The following is a 9,786-nucleotide window of genomic DNA, read 5'->3' on the forward strand; positions in this document are numbered from 1 at the left end:
GTGTGGGGGGGAGGAATAACTTTTAATAGAATTCAATAAGAGTCAAAAGACAAAATTTTGAGACAAAACTCTCTAGATGACACCTCCTTTTCAGTTTCCTACTCAGATTACTTAGATGGTTTTCTTGAGATAGTTTTTCCTTGATACATGGTACACTAATACAAAAGATCTCTAGGATGGAGTATGGAGAAACAGTGCAATAACCTCCAGATTTACAATATTGTCCTAGGTTACAATGTAAGATGTGCCCACTAGCATGTATTTTATCACCATCTTCATGAGCTGTTAAAACCAGGTGGGGCAGTGCTCCCTGCCTCCTCCTTCAAGACTATGTCCTGTTAATGGCCCATCAGTGCCTTGTCTCATGACTCATCATTCCTTTGTGAGATGCTCCACCCAGAGGGAGAAACCAAGCATCCCATCCTGGATATAAACTGTGATTTTTGAAGACAACAGGCAGCCTTTCCCACTGGATTTCCAGAGGACAAGAGCTACATACCTACCACTGGACCTTCTGAGGAAGACCAGATCTTTCTACACAGGGTCACCACTTCAACAGAACCACATCCATTCACTTGAGGAGGACTGCAGCCACCACCTTATTGGACTGCTGCTGGTACCCTGACTAACAGGGCCAGGTCGTATATGACTCTGTCAGTTTAAATCAGTTTTTTCCCCTGCCTTTTTCCCCTGCCAGTGATCAACAGTAAAGAACTGTTATTCCTATTTTTCCTGTTTCCCATATCTTTGCCTGAAAGCCCCTTGATGTCAAAATTATAATAATTCGGAGGGAAAGGGGGTTGCATCTTCCATTCCAAGGGAGGCTCCTGCCTTCCTTAGCAGACACCTGTCTTTCAAACCAAGACGAATGTGATGAGATCTTGCAAGATATTTTATTAAATTTTATTTTTTTCATCTGTATTTCCTACAAACACTACAATAGTCACCATCTGATCCAGTGACATGTGTGTTACACAATCAGGAAAGAGCCAGATAGATCTTTTCATCTGTGAGTCTGAGAGAGCAGACTCATGTAGTAAGTTTATGGAACTTTTTCCTAACTTGATGTTTCTGTCAACAAGCTCAATGTAGAAAAAGTATGTGCTTTTAAATCTCTAGTTTCAAAACGTATTTATTTCTGTATCTCAACGATTTTCTTTCTGTGATGATTAGGTTTGATTTTGGTTTTGGATCACTTACTAACACAGATTCTAAAACTTTTCCTCAACTTCCTTATGGTTTCAAGAAGATCCATTGACCCCAGCTGCAAGACTCCTCCCCACATCCTAAATCTAAGCCCAGAGTATGCTCCAAAGGGTTTATTACCACTACAACAAGCCTGGCATTTCCCAAAGGGTCATGGTTTCTACTTTTCATTTTCCCAGTCCATAACAGGAACAAAATGTGAAAATTTATTCTACTTGGAGGGTGGCGAGGCACAGGAAAAGGCTGCCTAGAGAAGTTGTGGTTGCCCTATCCCTGGAAGTGTTCAAGGCCAGGTTGAATGGGGCCCTAAGCAACATAATCTAGTGGGTTGCATCCCTGCCTATGGTGGGGAAAAAGGAAGAAGGTTGGAACTAGATGACCTTTAGCTCCTTTTCCACCCAAACCATTCTATGACTCTACAACAAAATGGGAGATTTTCTTCCCATTAATCCTGAAGGACCTATTGAAAGGGACACTGACCAAGAAGACTGAATTTTTGCCCAGAACTGTTATCACTATCTTATGTCAGCTGAGAAGAGTGGTTAGAAAAGGAGTAAGAGATGCCAGAAGTGGAAGAGGTTTACCAAAAAGCCAACTATCATAAAATACTCCTAGCCAAGGCTATGTTTGGTCATGATAGAGATATTCTATTAAGATATAAAGAAGATGTTGGCAAACTGCAGCTGGTACAGTATGTTAATGCTGAAAGTCTTGAGTCTCTTTATTGAGAATCCCTAAAGCTTATGGGTCCTTAGTGTCAGTATATGTACTACCTGATACCTCTGACAGCTACATTGAGATTCTGCCACCGACCATGAGAACTGATTACATTCTAAACAGAATTCACACAGAGACAGGACAGACTGTCTAAGAAATCTGAGTTTAGGGTAATGTTGATACCTTCACAACATGAGGCTGTCTCTCATGACTGCTTTTAAAACATGATGTATTAATAACCTGTCCTTGGATGAGGTAGCCTAAGTCTCACTGCAATGTCCCTATCCAAACAATTTTTTTTTGTTTTTTTGGTCCTTCAAATCTTCTAATGCAAGTATCAGGTTAATGGAGGGCTTACGAAGAACAGGAGTGCAGGTATGTGTAGATTTATACCTTCCTGTGATACCATGGAGAAGCCCTTAATTTTAGCGTTTAATAATCCTCGTTCTTCGGCTGGGAATCAAGTGGCTATTAATAGAAAGGGAATCTAGGCAAATTTAAAATAATTCCTGTGAGTGAGAGTGCTTTGGACCTGGCAGAAATACATAAATAAAGAAGGCTAAAAAAGTAAGAAAGAACCTGTGGGTGCTTAAGTTTGGAATTTTACAATATACAAGTGTGCCCATATTGAGGGTGAAACGGATTTTGTGAGTCAAGAGGAGATACAGATGAGCATCCATACATCATTTTTATCTCCAATTCTTATTCAGGTTATTATCTGATGACTGGGTGGAATGAAAGGAATCACTTTGATGTTTGAGGTGCTGTCCTTCAGAGGAGAAAAATAGGTCTTTGCCTGTCTTCTTGAATGTCACCTGCTGTGGCAGTAGGTCAATACCGATTTCTAAATTATGTCCCTCAGGGTGAGAGGTGCGGTGTTGCATTCACTTTGCAGAAGCATATGACTTCTCCCACAAAGTCCTTCACCAGTTTAATAACAATGACTGAAAGACCTCTCAGATTTTTTTCCTCCTGTATTCAATCTTTTTATTCCATAATTTTTTAAGTCTCTTAAGCAAGAGACATTAACTCTTCTTCTTGTTGTGCTATAATTGCTTAAAATTCAGTACTTCTATTGAGACTTTTACATGACCTGCATCCTAGAAAGCAACTTAGAGTTATAAAAGTTCTGGAGTCTTCTCTTTATTTCTAAGACTAGCTTATTTTCTGAAAAACTGAAGAAATTATGGAGAAAGAAATGGATTTTTTTTGCAATGAAATGCACCCAGATATTCCATGAGTCCATGGCTTTGATTTAATTATGGATTATTTATCTCCCTTGTCCTTCTGCATAGCTATACATGAAGTCAGATATATGAATATAATACAATACAAATTGGTTTATTTTCTATTAAAATATTTATTGTCTCCAAACTGACTAGTTTAAGGCTTTATTTAAAAGCTTTAAACTTATTTTATCAATTCCTTTTATTTATATTCCACATCTAGGCCACTTTATCTGTTTTTTTTCTTCCTCTTCACTGATTTGACACAAGGCTGGCTGAGACTAAAAATATGTTTCAGCATGTGCCTGAAACACATGAAAATCAGACTCTTGTCTTTGTGTGGGGGTGTAGCATCTGAAAATAGGAAAGCTGTGCAAGCACTGCTCACCTTATAATGTCAGCACAACCTGACATTTTTGTAAGAATCATCCTTCACTCAAGTGCTACTGACTTTAATTTATCTCCAATGTTTTCCCTGAGATTCATAACACAGTAAACCGCTTTAACAAAAAGAATGCATCGATTTTTCCTAACTTCTTTAAATCCATTAACCTACCTTTATGATGATAAAATTTTCCAGGGACTTTGTGCAAATCAACTTTCTATAACATCACTTCTTTAACCTACCTTTGATAAATGATTTTCCACGGTATATACACTGTATCTTTACTTAGCAAGAGAGCTTGGGTACATGTTAGTCCTACTGTAATTTCTGACATTTCTCATATTTTGCACCTTATTGTGAACATAATAGAAAATAGAAAAGGCAAAATACTGCGGACTTACACCAAAGCCATGCTTACTGCAGTTCTGAAGGAAACAGGGAAGAAACAATCCTGACTTTAGTGTGTATTTATAAGGCACAAATAAAGTCTGGATACTCAAATTTATAAAACCTAAAGGTAGCATTTTCACTCTTTCTCTGCTTTGTTGTCTGCCCTAGACATGCCTCAGCAGACAACACACATGTCAAGTAAGGCAGCAAAAATTTAGGCATATTGAACTAAAAGCAACCTGGTTTAGTAGCCTTTCTTATGCTCTCTCTGAATCTCTCCTGAGCACTATCTAATTGTCACCACTTTAAAAAGTGGAGTGGTTTTTTTGTTTGTTTGTTTGTTTGGGTTTTTTGTTTTTTTTTTTTTTGTCTTCATTGGTAACATCAGAGCAGCAAACTGAGTGCTAAAGATCTTGTGATAGGTCTTGATGTTGGACTTTGACAGTACTCTTCCACACCTTAGCATTCTGAGTGGGAAACAAACTATTTGAGACATTTGAGTGGAGTTCCTCATGTCAATTTTTCAGGTGCATACTAAAGGTGGAAGTCTGAGTGTTTGTTTGCGGACCAAAACTATGGGCAGATGGTCACACAAATCTATGCTGCTTCCAGTGGTAAGAAAACTGATATTTGTAAGAGCAAGCTCTCTCTGCTCATGCAGCACAGCAGATGTCTGCCCTCTCCTGCTCCTTCACCAACAGTTCTGAGCACCAGCTGTTCACAAAGAGGTCCTGATGAAGCATTGAAGTGAAGGCAGAGCTGATTCCTGTGTGCACCTGTCTTCAGACAAAAGCTAAATGCACCAAATATACTATATTATAGCTACACAATATTACTTCGTTTAAAATTATATAAGAAATGTATTTTTACTATTTATAGTAAAGGACCTTAAATAAGAAGGTTCATAAGAAGTTTAGAATAAAGCTGGAATATTATATTTTACATAGTTGTGAAATATGCTGATCACTTGCTTTTCCCACTTGCTTTTTTTTTTTGGACAAATGCATTCTATCCACATTTTTTAATGAAATATAGGGGATTTTAGCTCAAGAACAAGTGTGTTTGCTGTCTTTCTTCAAGGGATTAGTGTAATATTTCCATTTTTTTCTCATTCTTCTCTTCTGGATGTGAAATATTTTTTTCTTAATTTGTTGATTTCTCTCAGGACAAAAGTAGCCTGAAATATGATCACTTTTCAGACTTATTTGGATATTGGAGGCTCATTTCTTGGAAAGCAAAAAGCCTCAGGACAGGAAACAGGTGAATCAAAGGGACATCAGTTGCTTTTGCAAAGATTTTGTTCATAACTGAGTAAAACCACAACTGTCTGCCTGGTTTACACTTGAATGTGGTAGTGATGGGGCCATTAATTAAACAGGTACTTAGAGCTTAAGGCTGCGGGAGACCTTTAGATCATTTTGGACTTTGTGTATTCAGTAGATTAACTTACACTCAGAAATTCCTATAGGAATCCAAACGACTTTGATTAGTCTCGGAGATTCTGATCTTCAAAATATTGAACAGGTAAGCCACAGTGAACTATGAATGAGACAGAAGTTCCACCAGTTTCTGGTGAAATACTTCAAGATGATTTCACCTTGGCCAGGATTCAGTAGTTAAAAACACTACCGAACTGAACAGATGAGCAGTTTCTTTGTTTTTCTGATAGTGACTTTGAACCTGAGAGAAAGATTCATTAACCAGTCACTTGGAACAAACGTTCTTCTACTGCAGAACATGTTCCATCCTTCCCAGTCTTTCAGCTCAAGGTAAAGACAGACACATAACAGGTAGTAACAAACTCCATCTTTCTCAAGAATGCAAAGTAACATAAAATTAGAAAACTTCTGAACATATGTGCATTATTAAGGGAAACAAACAGCCCCCATCCACCCCCAAACACAAAAAAACCAAACTCAAAGCCAAACCAAACCCCTTCACATCCTGACTTTCAGAGAAAACGATGAAAACTGTGTTGGTTTTAGACTTTTGTCACAATTTCCATCATTTCTATAGATATGTAAACTTTAATACAGGTTCTTCTCCTCTGCAGCCCTCGAAAAAGTGAAATTTCAATGATATATGTCCCAGTCCCACAAGGAAATCTCAAATCCAAAACTATTCCTTCTATCCTTGCTATTCCTTCTAGAAAACTACATAGTATTCTGGGCCAGTTTGTTTAAATTCAAAATGCATGCTACCTGCATGTACTTTGTGGTATGCCTTTATCAGGTGTCTCTTTCACTAACAAGAAAATGCATACAGTGATAAGGCATTCATCCACCTTCTCTTTTGTAAGCTGAATAACTGGTGATACTGGAGCCTTCCACACCAAAGCTTGCTTTTGCATGATGTTCATGGCCTATCTTTGGTCTCATTTTCATTACATGTGGTATGGTAGTAAATCTCCTAATCTCTGCACATTCCTGCATCACCCATTATATGGTTGGATGTGACCTTGAATGGCAGAACCAGCACCCCACTCAGGTTCAATCCGAAGAAGTGTCTGTTAAAGACAGTGGCACAAGTTCTGTATAAGAAAAATACTAGTTGGTCAGGTCAACTCTGTCCTGTCTTTAGCATATCATAAGGAAAAAGGAAACACATATTGTTGCTTCCCTAGGCTATTTTACCCTTCGTCTCAAAGCACAGCTCACAGTCTGCTGGAGTGCTAACAGCATGGATGACCACATTTCTATGCTTGAGCCTGTACCAGAGCTCTATTTCATTTGCTGTTATAGACAAAGCCTTTCATTTCTTCTTGTCCTCTATAAGACGTCAGCAAAAGACACCTGCTTTTCTGGGTTTCACTTCCCTTGGACCCCTGATAAGGCCCACTCTTTATCTTCAGGCCTTGCAACTAGTCAGCAACTTGCTGGAAAAATTAACTGGTATTTCCCTCTGATCCACAGGGTAATTTTATCATTAATCTGCAGTGCATATTCTTGAGGTATAGGGGAACTTTGAAATAGGAATGATGATAATATAGCCAGTGGCAGTGAAGCCAGAAATAGTTTAAAATGCAGATTGGATTCAGTGGTAATAGGGTTAGGGATATGATAACACTAAAGTTTCATAACATCCTTATTCACATTATTATTCTTACTGGGAATAGTCACATCACCTTAGAAGTCTCCACAATGAGAGAAGTTAATGGAGCTATCTGACCACTCTGGATGCATCTGAATTTACCAAATGGGAATTGTGAATTATTACAAGAGAGACAACAGCAAAGTTTCTTACTGTTTGGGAGAAGAGAAAAATTAGAGTGCCAAAATATGTGGCATTATGAGCAAAACATCTGAAAACCAAACATTTTATTTTCTGGAGGTTTATAAATCATTCACACATATGTAGTTACAACATTTTATGGTATTTGGAGCACTCTTAAATGTATTTTTCTCAAATGAGAGCTTATAACTTAACCATTAACTTAACCATTTCAAGGATCGTATAGAATATTTTGCTGGGAGCTTCATAGTTGTTTATCTATTCTATTCTATTCTATTCTATTCTATTCTATTCTATTCTATTCTATTCTGTCTAATCTATTTTGAAGACACCTACTCATTTAACGTGTTTTTAACCTACGTAATCACTCTAGAAAGCTTTATTAGACACAAGTCATATCATGAATGTAACAAAAAATGGCAGTAGGTGTAGGGCTGTAATTTTATACATTTAATTTAAGGTTGTAACAGCTCTGTGTTCCTTATAGTATCCCATCTTAGAAAGAAAACAGCACTCTCTACTCTAAACCTGCTGTGCCCTTACTGAGCCACATATTCTTCTAATCAGGCTAAGTGCAGCTCCTACACTTTGGCCATGTTGTATGGTATGAAATGAGAACGTAAGAGCACTAGGGTTACCAGGTAAGGAAAAACTTTGGTATATGAGGTGATTGAGCTAAAAAGTACTCATAATTGGGTTGAAAATCATAACTCATTCTCCCCACAGGAATCTTTAGTACAAGAAGAGGCAGCTGGTCTGAAGAATAACATTAACTAATAATGTTTACAGAGTCAGTCTTAAAAAGGAATTGCCCCTGGAAGATACTAAGGACTAAAATGAAACCACTCTGAGATACTGGCAGAAAATGTAGGTGTGTGGGATCAGTTTCCTTCTCATAGAGCTTTCATCCTCTGAAGGAGAATCCTAAATGTTTTTTTCAGTTTCGAAATCTGCCTGTGCTGAAGTATATGTGAGAACATGAAATCACCTAATAATTTCACTTTTTGCAATAAATTTATGAAAGCACTAAGTCACAGTGGTCACATTCTAGTATTTTTCCCTGTCTTCTTTTGTCCCTGATAAAGATTTCAGTGCATAACATTCTTATGGGTATTTCTCAGCTACTGTAAAATTACCCTCTGGCTTGGCCATGATACCACAGACATGTCCTTTCAGACACTATGTAGTTAAAGAGGTCATTGGCAAATTCCGTATTGCCAGAAGAATATTTTAGCCATCAACAGCTTTTACTTTCCAGCTAAGAACATCAGATTAATTGCCTTACTCTCTTTCATGCACAGGGATTGTGTCCCAGTTTCAGACAAATTCGGAGCAACGTCTGAAATGAACGTCCCCTGATAGAAAGCAGGTTACAGCCAGCCCTCCCCCACCAGGTTTGGAAAGAATTTTTCCTTGGTGGAAAGTGACAGGAAAAAAACTATTTATTTAGCAAACACAGTGGATGCAGGCATGGGAAAAGAATAATGCGAAATAATAAAACCTCTTGCTGTGGAGAGAACCTGGGTAGATTTCAGAGTCCTTTGTGGGTGTGGCTTTCTCCTCTTTGGACCTGGGCTGGCTTGGGCCCCTCCTGGTCGAGGTGTAAGGTCTCCCGGCCGATGTTTTGGTGTTGTTGAACAGTCCAGAAGAGAAGAAAAAGAAACCCAAGTTCCAGGAAAACTCCTTGCTTTAGCTAACAAACAAAAAGCTAACTAGAAAGTAGGAGAATGCCACTCTCTTCCCTGCTGCAGAGAGCCAAGCTGAGCAGCTGGGCAGGAGAAGCCAGAGAGCTTATCTCTGTTTTTGAACACAGCGCTGAAGGAATTCCACTGGCTTCCCCCCCGCTCTCTCTTAAAGGTCTGCCTTAAAGCTACAGAAAAGGCACAGGATTCATGTCTGGGCATAGAGCAGGCAATAGGGGATACACATCATAAAGTCACCCCAAGACATTCCACCCCTTATCCCATATCGTTGGGTCAATGCCCAAATTAATATATTCTAACTCTATGCCCACACATTAATACACACATATATATATACAGCTATGTACAAACAGTGACAGTGACATTCTGCAAGCAGTGGTAGACAGGCATTCCACACGTGGCTCTAACCCAACAATCAGATCTCCCTGCGATACACAACATGTTGTTCCATCTTTCTGCATTACCCACCATGTACAACCAGGTCCCTGAGCAATGACAAACCCATGGATGGGTTTGTCTGTATTTGAGGCAGAATTAATCCAAACAGTCTTTCCTAACAGACCTCTGACATGCACTACTGGGACCTTATCCCCATCTACTGTATGCAGGGGCTCAGACTGGGCAGGGCCAGCTTGATTGGTGGAGCCTTGGGTGTTAACTAACCAGGTGGCCTTTGCTAGATGCTGCTCCCAATTTTTGAAAGTTCCCCCACCCAGTGCCTTCAAGGTGATTGTCAACAATCCATTGCACCGTTCCACTTTGCCTGCAGCTGGTGCATGGTAAGGGATGTGGTACACCCACTCAATGCCATGTTCTCTAGACCAGGTGTTAATAAGGTTATTAAAATGAGTCCCATTGTCAGACTCAGTTCTCTCAGGGGTGCCATGCTTCCAAAGGACTTGCTTTTCCAGGCCCAGGATGGTGTTCC

The 9,786-nt window shown here is 39.1% G+C and overlaps 2 long non-coding RNA genes across 2 annotated transcripts in view; one reads left to right on the plus strand and one right to left on the minus strand.

Moving 5' to 3' along the window:
• Positions 1-726, plus strand: part of LOC108449603 — a 3,276-nt gene extending 2,550 nt beyond the window's left edge. The window contains exon 2 of the long non-coding RNA XR_001865832.1: positions 1-726. This exon is cut by the window's left edge and continues 1,338 nt beyond it. This is a non-coding gene — a long non-coding RNA (uncharacterized LOC108449603).
• LOC108449602 overlaps positions 1-8,936 on the minus strand; it is a 19,094-nt gene extending 10,158 nt beyond the window's left edge. The window contains exon 1 of the long non-coding RNA XR_001865831.1: positions 8,657-8,936. This is a non-coding gene — a long non-coding RNA (uncharacterized LOC108449602). The remainder of the gene's footprint in view (positions 1-8,656) is intronic.
• Between the last annotated feature and the right edge of the window lie 850 nt (positions 8,937-9,786).

This window comes from Corvus brachyrhynchos, unplaced genomic scaffold, assembly GCF_000691975.1.
Source record: "Corvus brachyrhynchos isolate BGI_N302 unplaced genomic scaffold, ASM69197v1 scaffold28, whole genome shotgun sequence".
In the NCBI taxonomy this organism is placed as follows: domain Eukaryota; kingdom Metazoa; phylum Chordata; class Aves; order Passeriformes; family Corvidae; genus Corvus; species Corvus brachyrhynchos.